General features: G+C 26.4%; 2 long non-coding RNA genes across 2 annotated transcripts; one reads left to right on the top strand and one right to left on the bottom strand.

Moving 5' to 3' along the window:
• Positions 1-6: 6 nt before the first annotated feature.
• On the top strand, positions 7-2,158 carry LOC102679035. The gene is made up of 3 exons (XR_004151638.1): positions 7-561; positions 1,509-1,856; positions 1,934-2,158. It is a non-coding gene; the product is annotated as an uncharacterized LOC102679035 (long non-coding RNA).
• Positions 2,159-10,450: 8,292 nt separating this feature from the next.
• On the bottom strand, positions 10,451-11,758 carry LOC102678950. The gene is made up of 2 exons (XR_422842.2): positions 10,991-11,758; positions 10,451-10,916 (listed from the first exon to the last, which is right to left on the bottom strand). It is a non-coding gene; the product is annotated as an uncharacterized LOC102678950 (long non-coding RNA).
• Positions 11,759-15,082: the final 3,324 nt, after the last annotated feature.

Genomic DNA, 15,082 nt, shown 5'->3' on the forward strand with positions numbered 1-15,082 from the left:
CACGCTGCCGCACCGGAACCCGTGCTCTGTGTATGCGTGCAACTTTACGTGCTCGATATACTATATATCGTATAAGTGCGCGCGCGTGCATTTACACACTTCCTTTACATGTATATCACTATATACACGATTTATAATAGAAGATACAACGTTTGTATGTACAGCTAACTTCTTTTCTCAAAAGTCTTGTCAGTCAAAAAATGCATATACGTATATGTACAATAATGCATATACATATATACACACATATATGTACGCACGTATATATATATATATATATATATATGCAAAGAAACAGTAGAGAGGGAGAAGAACAGGGGTTAACGTAAAGAACTTGTGTCGTCCGTTTGTGATACCTCGATCGCGGTGGGTGTCGCGAATGACTGTGTTCAAGAAGTGTGCGAGAGTCACTACGCGTTGGGTACCCTACCACATGCCACTACCACTATCATGATTTCCACTACCATCGCACTCGGCTGCCAGCACTACCACTATGGAACCAGTACGCACCACTAAACTCGGCGAATATATATCGGTATCAGTGAATGGCAAGAACGAAACGTAATTTTTTGACGTTTCATACTTTCCTTGCTTTCACGATTATGTATATGTATTAGAAATATTTCCATAAATTATTGACATATTGATTTATATGTTTATTGAAGTAAAAAAATAAGATTAGAAATTTATTTTATAGAAATTTATTTTATACTTTAATATTTTCAATGTTTCTTATTCTTATAATTAATATATATAAAAGTACTATTACAAGTTTTCTTTAAAATCTAAATTTTTTTTATCCTAGTATTTTGTAAATTATACAATTAGAATTATTATATCTTAATTCTCTTAAGATTATAAAAGAAATGATGAATATTAACTAAATATATTTGAAATGCGTTTTATTATCCATTGTTCATTTATTTCTATTACAAACATTTAAATTTTATCAATTTTATATAAATCGTATTCTTTATTTTCATATTTTTCATTTCTTCGAATAATCATCAAATCAAAGTATATCATAATAGCAAGTATATAATAATAGCAAAAATCATAGTATATCATTGATATCACAGTATATCAAAAAAATGTGTATGGTAAATGAAAACAAAGTTCATATAAATGAATGCTCATTTTCATGTGTACAAATTAGAAATTAACATTAAATAATTTTATGTTAATGTTAATCAGTCTTAAGAGAAATATGATTTCAAATATACTGTTTGCATTATTTCTTCTACTAATTAAATATAGTTTTTTATTAATTGAATTAGTTAAGATAATCAAGTAAAAAATTTCCACACTAAAGTTTAATTTATATTCAATAATTTATGACAAAAAAAATCATAAAAAAAAGAATTTTTTTAATATGTAAAGAACATTTTTTTTTATAATTTTTTTTATTTTGCTAAATAAAACAAGCTAGACAACCTTTGATTTATATTCGTTCTTAATACATATTGATGAATATTTTATGAACGTTTCATGTACATTTCCAACAACAGAATACGACGAACATGGGCACCAATATGACACGTCAGACTTTGTAAGAAACGGAATATTACGATGTAATTCTATGCAGCTTTTTTACACCAATGATGTAACGTGATGAAACGATGGAAATGGAAATGTCGCGATCGTTTTACGAAACCATTAAGCGACAAAGAAGAATTCCTGGATATATAGAAGATAAATATCCATGGAAATACATCAATGAACTGAGTATTATACATATACAATGAATTCGATTTCGTTGATTTACATGTGTCGAAATGACGTAGACGTTAAATGTGTCTATATAATAAATGGATGCAAATCTACCCGTATGTCCATCGCATACGTAAAAACACATAGTTATATATAATCCATATCTGCGGATCAATGAAGAAGTGTAATTCACGATTTACACTATGCTGTCATCTCTTTCCAGAACCAGACATTAATGCTCCTTCCGTAACGAAATTTCAATCGAGACAGACGATTCAACGCTGCTCCCCCGAATCTCACTTCGGATCTAAAAATAGAACGGCGAAGGGTGTTCTCGAAAGGAATACGGTTTCTTTTCCTTCTTTTATTCGGCAGTTCGAACACCAAAGATCGACTGGATACAGATTCGAAACCACGGCAAAGAAGAGAGAGAAAAAGAGGAAAAAAAGTGGTAGAGGGAGAAGAAAGATTCACGGGAGGAGATGTATCTCCTCCTCACCGGTCTCTTCTATTCCACTGGCGGGACTGGCAGCGGCAAACTCGTTACGAAATAGTCCCTAAGACGGGGTGACTAATTGCTAAGCGGCTTGTAAAAATTCGCAGGACAGTCTGTCGACATCGTGGCGCGGCCGTCTCATCGTCGCGCCGTTATACTTTTTGCCCATGCACGGTTGACTAGAGAAGAGAATGACCTAGAGGAAGAGAGATCGAGTGACAAGGGAAAGTGATAGGAGTGACAAGGATAGGAGAGGGCTGCGGTGACGATGGGGCACGAACGGAGTGTGGTGGGGGTGGTGCAACGACGGATGCGCGAGGAGAGGGAAAGGGAACAGGCGAGAGAAGCATGTGCGTGTGAGGCCTTAAGGTGAGAAAAGAAAAATGGCGAAGAGAGGCCGAGGCTGCGTCTCGCGTTCGAAGGCGAGAGGGGACGACGCTTTCGCAGATTCCACGTGAGATACCTGCGGCATTCTTCGTTCTGCAGCAGGGCATTAAGCCGGATGCACATTCGTCGTGGACGACGCTCAGTGAATTCATTTCCAAGAAAAATATCTTCCGCCACGAAACGAATTTTACGGCAGATTGTGTTCGCGAACAGACCGCCTCAGAGAACTCTCACTCCGCTCCTCTCCTTCCTTGATGTGTGAACGGAGGACACAGAGATGCGTGTGATGTTTTTATTATTATTATTTTTCTTTTCTTCTCCCGTAGACTGTTTCGGAACTGAAAGTTCCAGCTATAAAGCGTCTAATCCGGCGATAAACCGCGTGGTGATTCTTTTCCGTGACGTTTACACGTCTCTGACACGTTTCGAGTCGCTGATGCGCACCGAATCGAAAATAATCTTGTGCGCATACACGTCTCATATTTGATTGGTAGCCTCAAGCGACAGTTATGATAGGAAAAGTTTTTACGAATTGTCTAGTTTACCTATTATAATTTATGAGAGAAATATAATTGTTCCAAATGAATGATAAAATAGAAAAATAAATATTGTAACGAAAATTTTTTCCGACTTATAATAAATAAAAAATAAAAGGTAAGTAAAATGCATTTAATATAAAAAATATAAAAAATAATTTCGAAAACATATATAACAAAAGTTTTAGAAAAACATTTTTATATACAATGCAAAAAAGATAAGATAATAAGAATTCTTTATTTTGCTAATAATTATGAAACATAATTCACTAAGAATCATATTAAGCAACAAGTATTATTTATATCGATCGTATTATATACATTCTTCAATTAATTTCATAATATTATAAAAAATCATATTTCGATAGTTTGTACTTTTAATATACACATATTATTCGATCTCAATATTATTTCGATCTCAATATGATTTCCAAAATAAAGCTGTAAAAGTACAAACCGATATCATAAAGATTTATATTTAACGAATGTTTATATCTATTCCAGTACGCTGATGTCTGCATCAATCAAAATTATATATGTTATATTTAATCTAATCTATTAAAACTTTTATTGCTATTTTTATCATCCATTATAAAATTTATCCATTTCAATGTTTAAAAACAATAAAAGGATCAAAAGGAAAATTTTTGTCAACATCCACAAAAGAAAATTCAATTGTACAACTTACACATCGAAATTCTGATCAAGAAGTCAAAGATTCAAATTATAGATATAACGAGGAAAAAAAAGGATCACGATGTTGATAACGTATAAAAGATCACGAAATGATTTATTTCAATTTTGTATCGTGGCCGGAATTCTGTCCATGGTGGCGTTCAAGAAATGACCATTGCGCGGGACCACACGTCGAATAAAATAAAAAAAAAGCTTGATTAAGCTTTGAGAAATGATCAAATATTCATTTATAGCTATTTTATAATCGAATTCTAATTTTTGTAGTATTTTTTAAATGCAAAATTTTTAAAAAGAATTATGTAAATTAACTTATTTTTTAATTAAAAAGATAAAATATCCTTCGAAAAACAGAATGAAAATCTGCATGAAAAATAAGAAATATGTTGTAAATAAACTAAGCTATAAAACTAAACATAAATTATTAATATTATTAATATTACTTTTTTTTTATTAAAATTAGGAAAATAATAAGGAAAATAATAAGGAGAAAGAAAACAAGATATAAAAATAAGGAAAAATGAATAAAAAGTGTAAAAGAATAACTTGAATAACTATTTATAAGACAAATTATGACAAACTTAATAGATTTTTCACAAAACTTAAAGCGGATTAAAGAGGAATCGAGATAAAAAAAGAATAAAAAAAAAAAGCATAGAAGGGAGAAAAATATTTCTATTCAACTTTCGATGAACGGATGTAATGCTTTGTAGAGAACCTTCTGCTGTCCTTTCTAACAATGATATTTCTCTTCGCGGCCAGTCTTAGAACTGAGAAATAAAGTCAAGCCATTGCTCGCTTATAACGTGTTGAAGACACACAATGCTTATTGTCGACTCGTCGTGGAATGTGAAGAGCGAGATATTGTCGACACATGCCAAATGTGGACCCCTTCGTTTTTGACTACATACCAACATTTATGCTGAGTATTATTTCGTCCCCTTTTCTTTGCAATTTATTTTTTATCAATTGGTAAAAAGAATATTAATTTATATTTGAGAAAATAAACAATCTTATCGTTTAATTTCAGTATTATTGAAAAATATAAATATTGATAAATATATTATATATAATATTATATTATATATAATTGATTATATTATAATTGATAAATATATTTATCAATTAATTTTTAATATCATTGAAATCATACATATTGTTAATATATCTATACAAAAATTTCCATGATTTAAAAATATGTTATAAAATTTGTAAAATTTAAATAGATAAAAATTAATAATAAAAGAGATAATAAATATATTTTTGAAATTTCTTTTTATAATTTCAAATTAAAGCATATAGTTTTATAATTTCAAAAAGAAACAAATAAAGAATTAATTCAAAAAATTTTTTAAAATGAAATATTAATATAATATTGGATTGATTTAATTTTAAAGTATTTTAACAAAATATCAAAACAAGAAAAAGATTATTTTTAATAAATTTTAATTAAAAAATTGTTATTTTTATATTCTTCTTGATTAATTTACTAAAATTAATACAAATAAATAGTTTGATCTTTGAGAAATTTCAAAAATATATTTTTCTAAAAATAAATTCTAGATATTAAATATTCAAGGAAATATATTAATGAAAAAAATCTCACTAGATCATCCAAGAGTCTTTAGGCTGCATAAAACGAAATTAATCTCACATTAATTCTTTTCCACTTTCACTAAAGGCTCAGTGGGCGAGCCAGATCGGCTAGTTTGTCAACATTTTATTGGATACTGACTGAGAAGTATAAAACACTATTTATATTCGATGGATTTTATGTACTCGTGAGGCAATATGCGTTTTATACAACAAATAAAATGTTCCTGCAAGATTAGTTACGAAAGTTACGAAAGTAACCAATTCCAATGACTGACCGTTGCTTATTTCTTATTTTCAATCTATCTACTGATGCAATTTTATAAATGGTATACTTTGTGCATTTTCAAATAATATTATAAAATTAAAAATTCTATACTTATTATTATACGAAATAATATTTTTATAAATAAAATGTAACGAAATATCAGAATAAGTCGGTACAAGGATATAGTTATACTACTGAATACATAGATTAGTATTACAGAGATTAAAAATATATTATTAAATAATAATATATATTTCTTTTAGAACAAAAAAAACAATATTATAAATAAAATATTAAATATCTGTATTTTATTAATTAAAATTTAAATATAATTTAAATATGCATAGCAATTATGAAATGTAATATAGATTGAATGTTGTAAATTTATATAATTTATTTCTTATATTATCTGGATAAATGAATATTCGGCTTTAACTATTTAATATGAAAAATTTTCTAATCAATAGAATATTATATTTTTTCTTATTATTATTATATTTCTTATGTTTTTATTCTTTGGATTTTATAAAAAACTGTAAGGATATATTATTTACGATCTATGTATACAAAAATTTTAAAAGTAATATTTTCTTCTTTTTTTATATTACTATTGTTTTATATTATAATATTATTGGACAATTTAATATATATATTTTTTTTAATTTTTAGGACTAAAAAAAAAGTAATGATAATAGTAGAATTTAAAAAAAGAAACAATACATAAAAGCAAGAACATTGACAACCACAATCAATCAATTTATCATATTTTGTTAATTTTCGATTACAATAGTGTTGTACGAAATCGTATTGTGTATTATTGTTGGCTTGAATTCAGACAAATGTTTATGGTTATAAAATTATTTTATTAGCGATTTTTTCTCTTGAAAAAAATAATTTTCTAAAATATAGTAAGATATTCACGATTATATCTAAATTATATTACTTAAGAAAAGGTAATTTATGCATTGATATTTATAATTATATTCAATATCTTTTTACATAAATTGAATTAAGATTCAGTTTTTATAATATAATTATTATAGATTTTAAATTAAAGCATGAAGACATGAAGACCGATATAAATATCTTTCTATTTTAGGTTATCGAGATTTTAGGTTATGTTTCATTATTAGCCCTCTGAAATGTAATTTTTAACTTAAATATTTTAAATACCTATCTTGTTCAAAATAAAAACTTTATTACATATTATATATCCGAAAAATCAAACGAAAATATTTTTAAAAATATATGTATGTGCACATACATGCATTTTTTAAATCTGTAAATAAGATCATATCATATAATAAAGAAAAGTAGTCCTCTCTTTATATTTATGCCTACAAATTTTAAAACATAACAACAAGTTTCAACATAATATAAGATTATGCTAGTTAATGCTATATTATCACAAAATATCGTTACAAATAACATATGATGCATTTATGCGCATAAAATCTGTGCATATATTCTACAAAGAAAAAACATAACATACAATGATTAAATTATAATTTTAACTAATAAAAATAAAAAAATTCTTAGAATTCTTAGAATTCAAAATTTGAAGTATATAATCTCTAATGTGAATTTCAAATAATCAATTATTAGTTATTATTGATTATTAATCTATGATATAGTATCCATTTTTTTATAATTCGACTTCATATTTCAAGAATAAATCTGTTTATTTGCATATTAATCACATATAATGCATTTTTATTATTTTATTTAAATATTTCTATATAATTTATATTTTACATTCATTAAAATTGTTTAGCAAAAATATTATTTAAATATTGAATATTTCAATTTTCCATTTTTTATGATAAAAAATATTTAAGCAATAGTGATCTTTGATTAATATATTATTGATTAATAAATTTTCACATTAGAAATGTTATTTAGTTTAGAATAAAATAAATTATAATGATAAACAGAGAAATCCTCTATAATATAAAATTTTAACTATTTATCTGTCTATTGACAATTTTTTCAAATTTCTTTTTATATTGTGAAAAAAATTAAACATTTTTATCTACATTATTCTTTCATAAATTCTATTAAAATAATTCTATTAACGTCAGTAATCATTAATAGAAAGACACTATAATATGTCAATCATTATCAGTAGAAAAACAGTATAATAATACTTTTCAAAGATATTCAAACAATATAAAATCTACGTTGTATCATAATTTCTTCATCATTTTTATTTTATCGTCTTTCATCATTTTCCATTATCTTTCATCCTGATACTTCATCAACATAACTACTAATAGAAATATGAATTTTGTTCAATAATTAATATATCTTTCTAGAAATAAATATGCAATATATGAAGACATGACAGAAAGATATATAATAGACATATAAAATAAGTCAAAAAATCAAATATTAAAAATTAAATTAGGTTGAGTTAGATTAGGTTTTTTCTTTGAAAATAAAACTTTTAGAAGATTTAATTTCTTGAATGAACATCGAAACTGGCCCGTTTCCTCTTTGCCATAGCATCGCAAGATAAAAGGAACATGCCACAAAAGAAGCGAAATTTTTCGGGTATTCGTGTTCGCAGGACGAATGGTTTCGCGCGGGACCATTAATCTCCGAGACAATAGCCGATTCTACGAAAAACTGAGTCTCAAACTTCACAGATCCGATGAATAAAGTTACCATCAATAAGATAAGTGTCGGTAGTTTCACCTGGTCTACCTTCCCTCATCGCTTTCTTTTCTTCATAAACCAAGGATAATCCGGATGTCGAGTGCGGAAGCACGTTCGATCGCATGAAATATAATAAAGCTTCTTGTTTTCACACATCTTTCAGTTGAATACTCTAATATTTGAAACCTTTTTAATAGACGAATCATTCTAGGATGTCAAAAGCGGTGTCGTCAATGTTTTTGTTTTATAGATACACATTCATATCAATTCGATATTCTATTTCACGTTTTTATTTCACGTAAAAAATTATTATTATATTAATAAATATCCTTTTGGGTATAATTATGAATTAATATTATTAATAATAATATTATAAAAATTTACAAATTGTAAATTAGAAGTTATAAATTTAGTAATAAAACAAATGATATTTTTTAAATCGATTTTACAATTATTGTCTGTTTCTTATAAAAAAGAAATCTATAATCTATATTCTCTAACTTGTTAAGTTGCTAATATTAATTATTATAAAATTATATAAGAGTTTTAAAGAGTTACTGTTTTTATATGCAACAAAAGTATCTCCTTATATTATTTAAATTGAATGCCTCTTATTTAGTAATAGATATTATAAATACAGTAATTCTTGAAAATATATGTTTGAATCTTTTATTTTTTTTCTTCTTAAGAAACTCTTCATTTGCCAGATTTTCTTAATGCATCTAAATTGTGAATAAGAATAAAATATAGAGAATATTCTTTTACTTAATTGTATATTATATAATTAATATTTATTAGTTGAAATAATATTATAATATAATTATAATTATAATTAAATATAAAATTTACAAATTTTATATTTTGATAACTCACGCATTAAAACATTTCGTTATATATACATCATCATTTCTCCAATTCCTTCAATTATTTCATTATTCCATAATTCAAATACTTGAGTATGCTTTTGATTTATGTAAGGAAATTTTTTACTATACTTCCACAAAGAAAGAAAGTATGAAAGAAAGAAAAAGAGAGATGCGAAATGGTTACCCTCTGTAATTTAAATGAATCTGAATATATTCAGGCGTGGACAGCGTGAAAAAACACAAGTGTATATGTAATTTTACAACACGCCACGAGGTGTAAATAATGCCTACCATTCGGTATCGGGATTTCGGTAAAGATCTTATGGTCCGAAAAACAGTTTACGACTTTCCGGCGCCGCGATCGAGACACCTGTCTCGGCCAAGGCACAATGCGATACATGCTATCGATTTTTGAAAATATTTCACCCCTCACCCTTTTTTTGATCGCTCACATAATTAGTTAAAAGAAAAGCTTATATAATACCAATGCTAAATATTCCATTCCATTCGTCGTTTATCTCATTACATCGTGGAATCTGAAATTTTTAAAACAGCAATGATTATGTATTTTGGCGCAGATAAGTATTGAAATTAAAAATTTTACGAATTCTGAGATATTTGTTGTTAAAAATTAATATCATAGTGAAAGGTAATTCGTTATAGTTAAATCGAGGACGGTGCCACATCCCTATATTTCAAAGATACCTTATGATTATACTGATCATTTGGTTTCAATCTTTAGGAAGAATTTTCAACGATAAATCTAGCCTACTGGATATTTCGATCATATTATAGAAAAATCTAATAATTAAGATATAATTGATAAAAATTATTGTGATTTAAAATGCAAATAATTTATCGAATAAATTGAGGTTATGTAAAAAATATATATTATAGTATATATAAGAATATACATGATATTCAAATATATAAATAGAAAAATTTGCTCGTTGATTTTATTTACATATAACAATGTCAAGGTTCATTATCTATAAGTAATCAATAAAAATAATAACTGTATTATAATGGAATAAGAAAAATTTAAATGAACAAACTTGATATTATATCGTCCTAGTTTTTATTTTTTCTTTTTTTCCTTTAAATCGAAGATAAATGCCATTTTCCGTTTACATCGCTAAATATTTACATACAAATCACGATTTGCTATGTAAACTAACAATTAAATACATAACATAAAATTATAATTAAATATATAATAAATATCTATAAATACTTACATCATATTAATATGTGCTTTTTATTTTATTAATTTCGCATATAATATTTAATTTTTCAAATATAATAGAAACTTGCACAACAATACAACTTGATCTACTAAAAATATTATAATTATAATAGTCAATTAACATAATTAATATAATATCAATAGAAAAATAATACTGAAATTTATCATTTTTGTCTTTACTATGTAATTTGATTAAACGATTCAAGTATGTATATCAATCATGTATGTATATCAATTATGTATCGTAATAATAATCTTTCATTTGAAAATCGATGATTAATAATATTTGTTTATGTTTCCAAACTGAGAATAAACATTTAGAAGAGCCACGCAATGTCATACGTCATAACAACCATAACCTCGTTCTAGACACGTCCCAAAAATTTTTGCACACACCAGACATAATCATATAGATTTTTCAGGAGGCGTCTCTGTGGAATCTGTGTCACGTCACGTAAACATACTATAATAATAATATACTATAAATACACTGCACTCGGCAAGAGTAGAAAGAGAGATAGAAAATGAAATACTCACTTCGAGACAGAGAAAAAGATAGAAAGAGCAATATATGCAGGCGCCGGCGCCGTCGGACGAGTACATTACACGCGCCAAGGAAGTATTATCCATCCCACGTACTCACATACATATTCGCTTCCTCCCTCTTTAGTTGTTTCCCAACAAGTCATACTATCCCCGTTCCTCTTCCACTCGTTCGCCTTTTTCAATCACATATATTCTCATCTCTTTCACACCTTAACCTCTTTACCGTCATAACGTTTTTTTTCTTCCTCTCTTTCAATCCTGTCTTCGTTCTTGTCTTGCACACGTGTCTCACTACGTCGTCACAATATTTTTTTACTCGTTCATTCAGCCCTCTCTGTTCCTCTTTTCGCTCCAGGAGCGACTTACTCTCACGTTCTTCGCCAAACTGACCAGATCATGGGCGCCGTCTGTTGTAACTGGCTCAGTTGAACGACCAACCGGCTCAATCTCATCTTTCCCCGCCCTTCTTATTTGTTTCGCGACACCCAGGCCACAAGCCGACGCTCGTTAGATGTGAAATCGATCTTAATTTCACGTGGAATCATGAATGACCAGCGCGAAATCGAACCTTGTATCGCGTCGCGACATGTCCACTTGTCATCGATATCTTGACATCAGATTTAGAGATATGGTAAAGCTAGTTTTTAAGAAAAGCTCAACGCGATTGATTTAGAAAGCAGATGTAATATTTATGATAATCATATCTCTTTTTCTTTTTATTGGTTCCTTATTGTTACTTTTTTACGGAAACATCGCATTACACATAAATTATCGAAGAAAGATGAAGTTCATAAAAATTTCGTTTTTAATGAACTAATTCTATATAAATTCTTTTCTTGAAATAAAAGTTTTTTTTATTTCATTTGTTTTTTTGTTTAATAGTTATTAATGTATTATTATTCTAAAAATATTTATTAAATTTATAAATATTTATAAATATTTATTTATTATTCTTTTGTAAGTTGTTTATTTATTTCATTATTTTTATAAATCATAAAAAAATTATAGTAATTAATAGTGAATCTAAGTAAATTTAAATCTTTAATATACGATTAATTGAAATTATTTTTCATATGAATACTTAATTTTTTTTATAATAATATATTAATATAAATGATAATCGAATTTTCTATTTCTATTCCTAGCTATGATATTCGAATTTATTATTTGAAGCTGCAGGATTAATTCTATATAAAAGAAGTAATAATAGAAAAAATATTATATGATCATTTTTTAAATATAGTAATAAAAAATTATGAAAGAAAATGAGAAAATACATATAATTATGAAATAATTATGAAATAAAAGAAAATTTTAATTATGTAAAAAAAGATATATATTTATAATAACTATGTAAAAGATTTTTTGAGTATTTTAACGTCAAGCACAATATCTTTTTTATCATGTATTAAATACATGATATGTAAAGTTTTCTTAATATATGTGCATAATCACTTTAAATACACACCCTATAATTTTCAAGTCTATGTATTCAAAGCAGAAATATTCGCCCTTCTATCTGCAAATATATATATTCGTGTAGATCTATTAATCCACGCCTCTGGTCACGCATGTACATTCACATATTCGTTTATATACGCTTCGATAAAATTATCATATATGCACTTTCCCCCACTGATCATTTTGAACTATTCATTTTAATAGTGATATTTTTAGAATCTAATTGATATATTTTTCAAAAGTAAATAATCAGATTTATATTTTGTAAGAAAATTTAACAAAAAATAATTAAATAATTATTATATATTATTATATATTAATTTCTATAAAATAAATATGTAGAATAAATTATGAAGGAAATCAATATTGGCACCACTGATAATATAACTAAAATTTTATTAATATTAAAAATAAAATAATACAATAAATTAACAAAATTTCTCTTGTATTATTTATCATTATAAATTTATTATAAATTTTTTTTGCATTATTTTTGATCAAAAATCAACTTATGAAATTTAAAAAAATTTTTATATTATTTTATATTATTAATTATTATTAATTATTATATATTATATATATATATTTAATATATTATTTATATTAAATAATCGATTTAAACTTTGTTTTATTGTATTTTTTATTAATTTATATATAATAAACACAAACTTTTATATAAGAAAACTGCAGTGAAACTTCGCCAAATCGTTTTACAGATGACACTACATCCAATATATATACGCAATGAATTTTCGATATCGATTTGAAAATTAATTTTTTATAAAAAAATGATATTTTATATATTCAATCTTTTTTTTTTGATTCATATCAATATCTATCATATATTTCACTTTATATCTTTCCATATTGTTCTATATAAACAAAAATTCAAATGAAGTATGAAAATTCAAATGTCCATAAAATAAAATTTTTGAATACAATTTCTGATGCAATTGCATTATCAAATTTTCATGTGCAAATAAGTGCAACACGTTTATATGATCTATTTTAAAACGAATTGCTCAATAACTAAACAAACAAATTATAAGAGATTTGTGAAAATCGATGTTATTGATGATAATTGTACGCACGTTAAAATATTTCCACACGGTCGTCACTATGTCGATTCTTCTTCGCCAGTTTTATGTCCGGATTGGTTTCAGCCCTCATCCGTACACTGTTTATGTAAATTTCTTGCGTATGTATCGAATGATTTATACCTAAGTGACCGGACGCGTATCGAAAGGTTATTCACGTTGTGCGAACATTAAAACCACCGACGTGACGAAAAGTCAATTCAGTGTTTTCGCGGAGAAAGTTATCTCCTGAAGGATCCGACAGAGGCTCTGCGTGCACGTAAGAAATCGATGGCTCATAATTTTACGAAGCATATGAAAGGAATCTTGGATGATCGCCGAGTTTGTTGTAAAGTATACAGCTAAAATTGACTGCCGATATTTCAGAGACCATCTAAAAGAATTTCATAATTTTTTGTTAATTTCTTCTAATTTTAAAAATTGTAGATTTATGAAATATCCAATTCTTTAGATTATTCGATCATAATACGCCCATTATATAATAAAAATTATTTGATATAATAAAAATGATTGAGTAAATATATATAATAAAAATTTTATAAAAATTAAATACATATATATATTTATTTTTTAAGATAAAATTAAAAATTTGAGATTAATTTTTAAAAATTAAAAATATTATGTTAATTTTTATTTTGATAAATAAAAATAATAAAATAAAAATATAATAAATAAAAAAAGATAAATTATTAAATTATGAATAATATATGATAAGAATGATTATTATTTAGAATTTTGAAAAATTTTTTTTATAATCAAATTTAGAAAAAGATTTTAATTATCTTAATTATCAATGATCTATATATGTAATGATTTACTAATACACTTTTGATCGCGATCATGGTATAGAAATAAAATTTATTTCGTCCAAGTGCGGTATATCCAAATGGATAGCCTATATCAGTATTTTGAGCGAATGACGTGAATTACATGGAGTTGTAAAATAAATTAAATGCATGGAACGCGTAGAGAGCATGATCGGTAAATCATGTAGTCTAAGTTCGATCATGACGCTTGCAAAATTGATATCAAACTCGTAAACCTATTTCCGCTTTTTACAGTCATGAAAATTCTTCAATCATAAATTATGCGATTATAAATAATTTACTGTTTCAGTGGCGCCAATTAATGATCAAATAAAAGACGATGGAAAAGCCCATTTTCATCAAATGAACAACGCTGGAAATATCAAAGGCAACTCTTGCATGCAGGTCGAGAAACATTTATTTCTCAACGATCATTGCTTCCATTAATCGAATTTACATGAATGGCAATCAATTAATAGCTGAATTATGCAGCATTCCTGCACGTGGTTAGAATTTATCTTATATTACATATTGAGTTTATATTCTTCACATTTGTTTAGTTTTATATTTCCTATTAGCACATCACCCACATACATAACTATTGTTGATATACGAGTGCGATATGATTCAATATTTTAAGGTTTTAATATATGTCGACGAGATGAGAATGTTGGCGCCATTCTTGTGACACTATGCATATATGATATATATATATATAT

This window comes from Apis dorsata, unplaced genomic scaffold (genome assembly GCF_000469605.1).
Source record: "Apis dorsata unplaced genomic scaffold, Apis dorsata 1.3 scaffold_1026, whole genome shotgun sequence".
Lineage (NCBI taxonomy): Eukaryota > Metazoa > Arthropoda > Insecta > Hymenoptera > Apidae > Apis > Apis dorsata.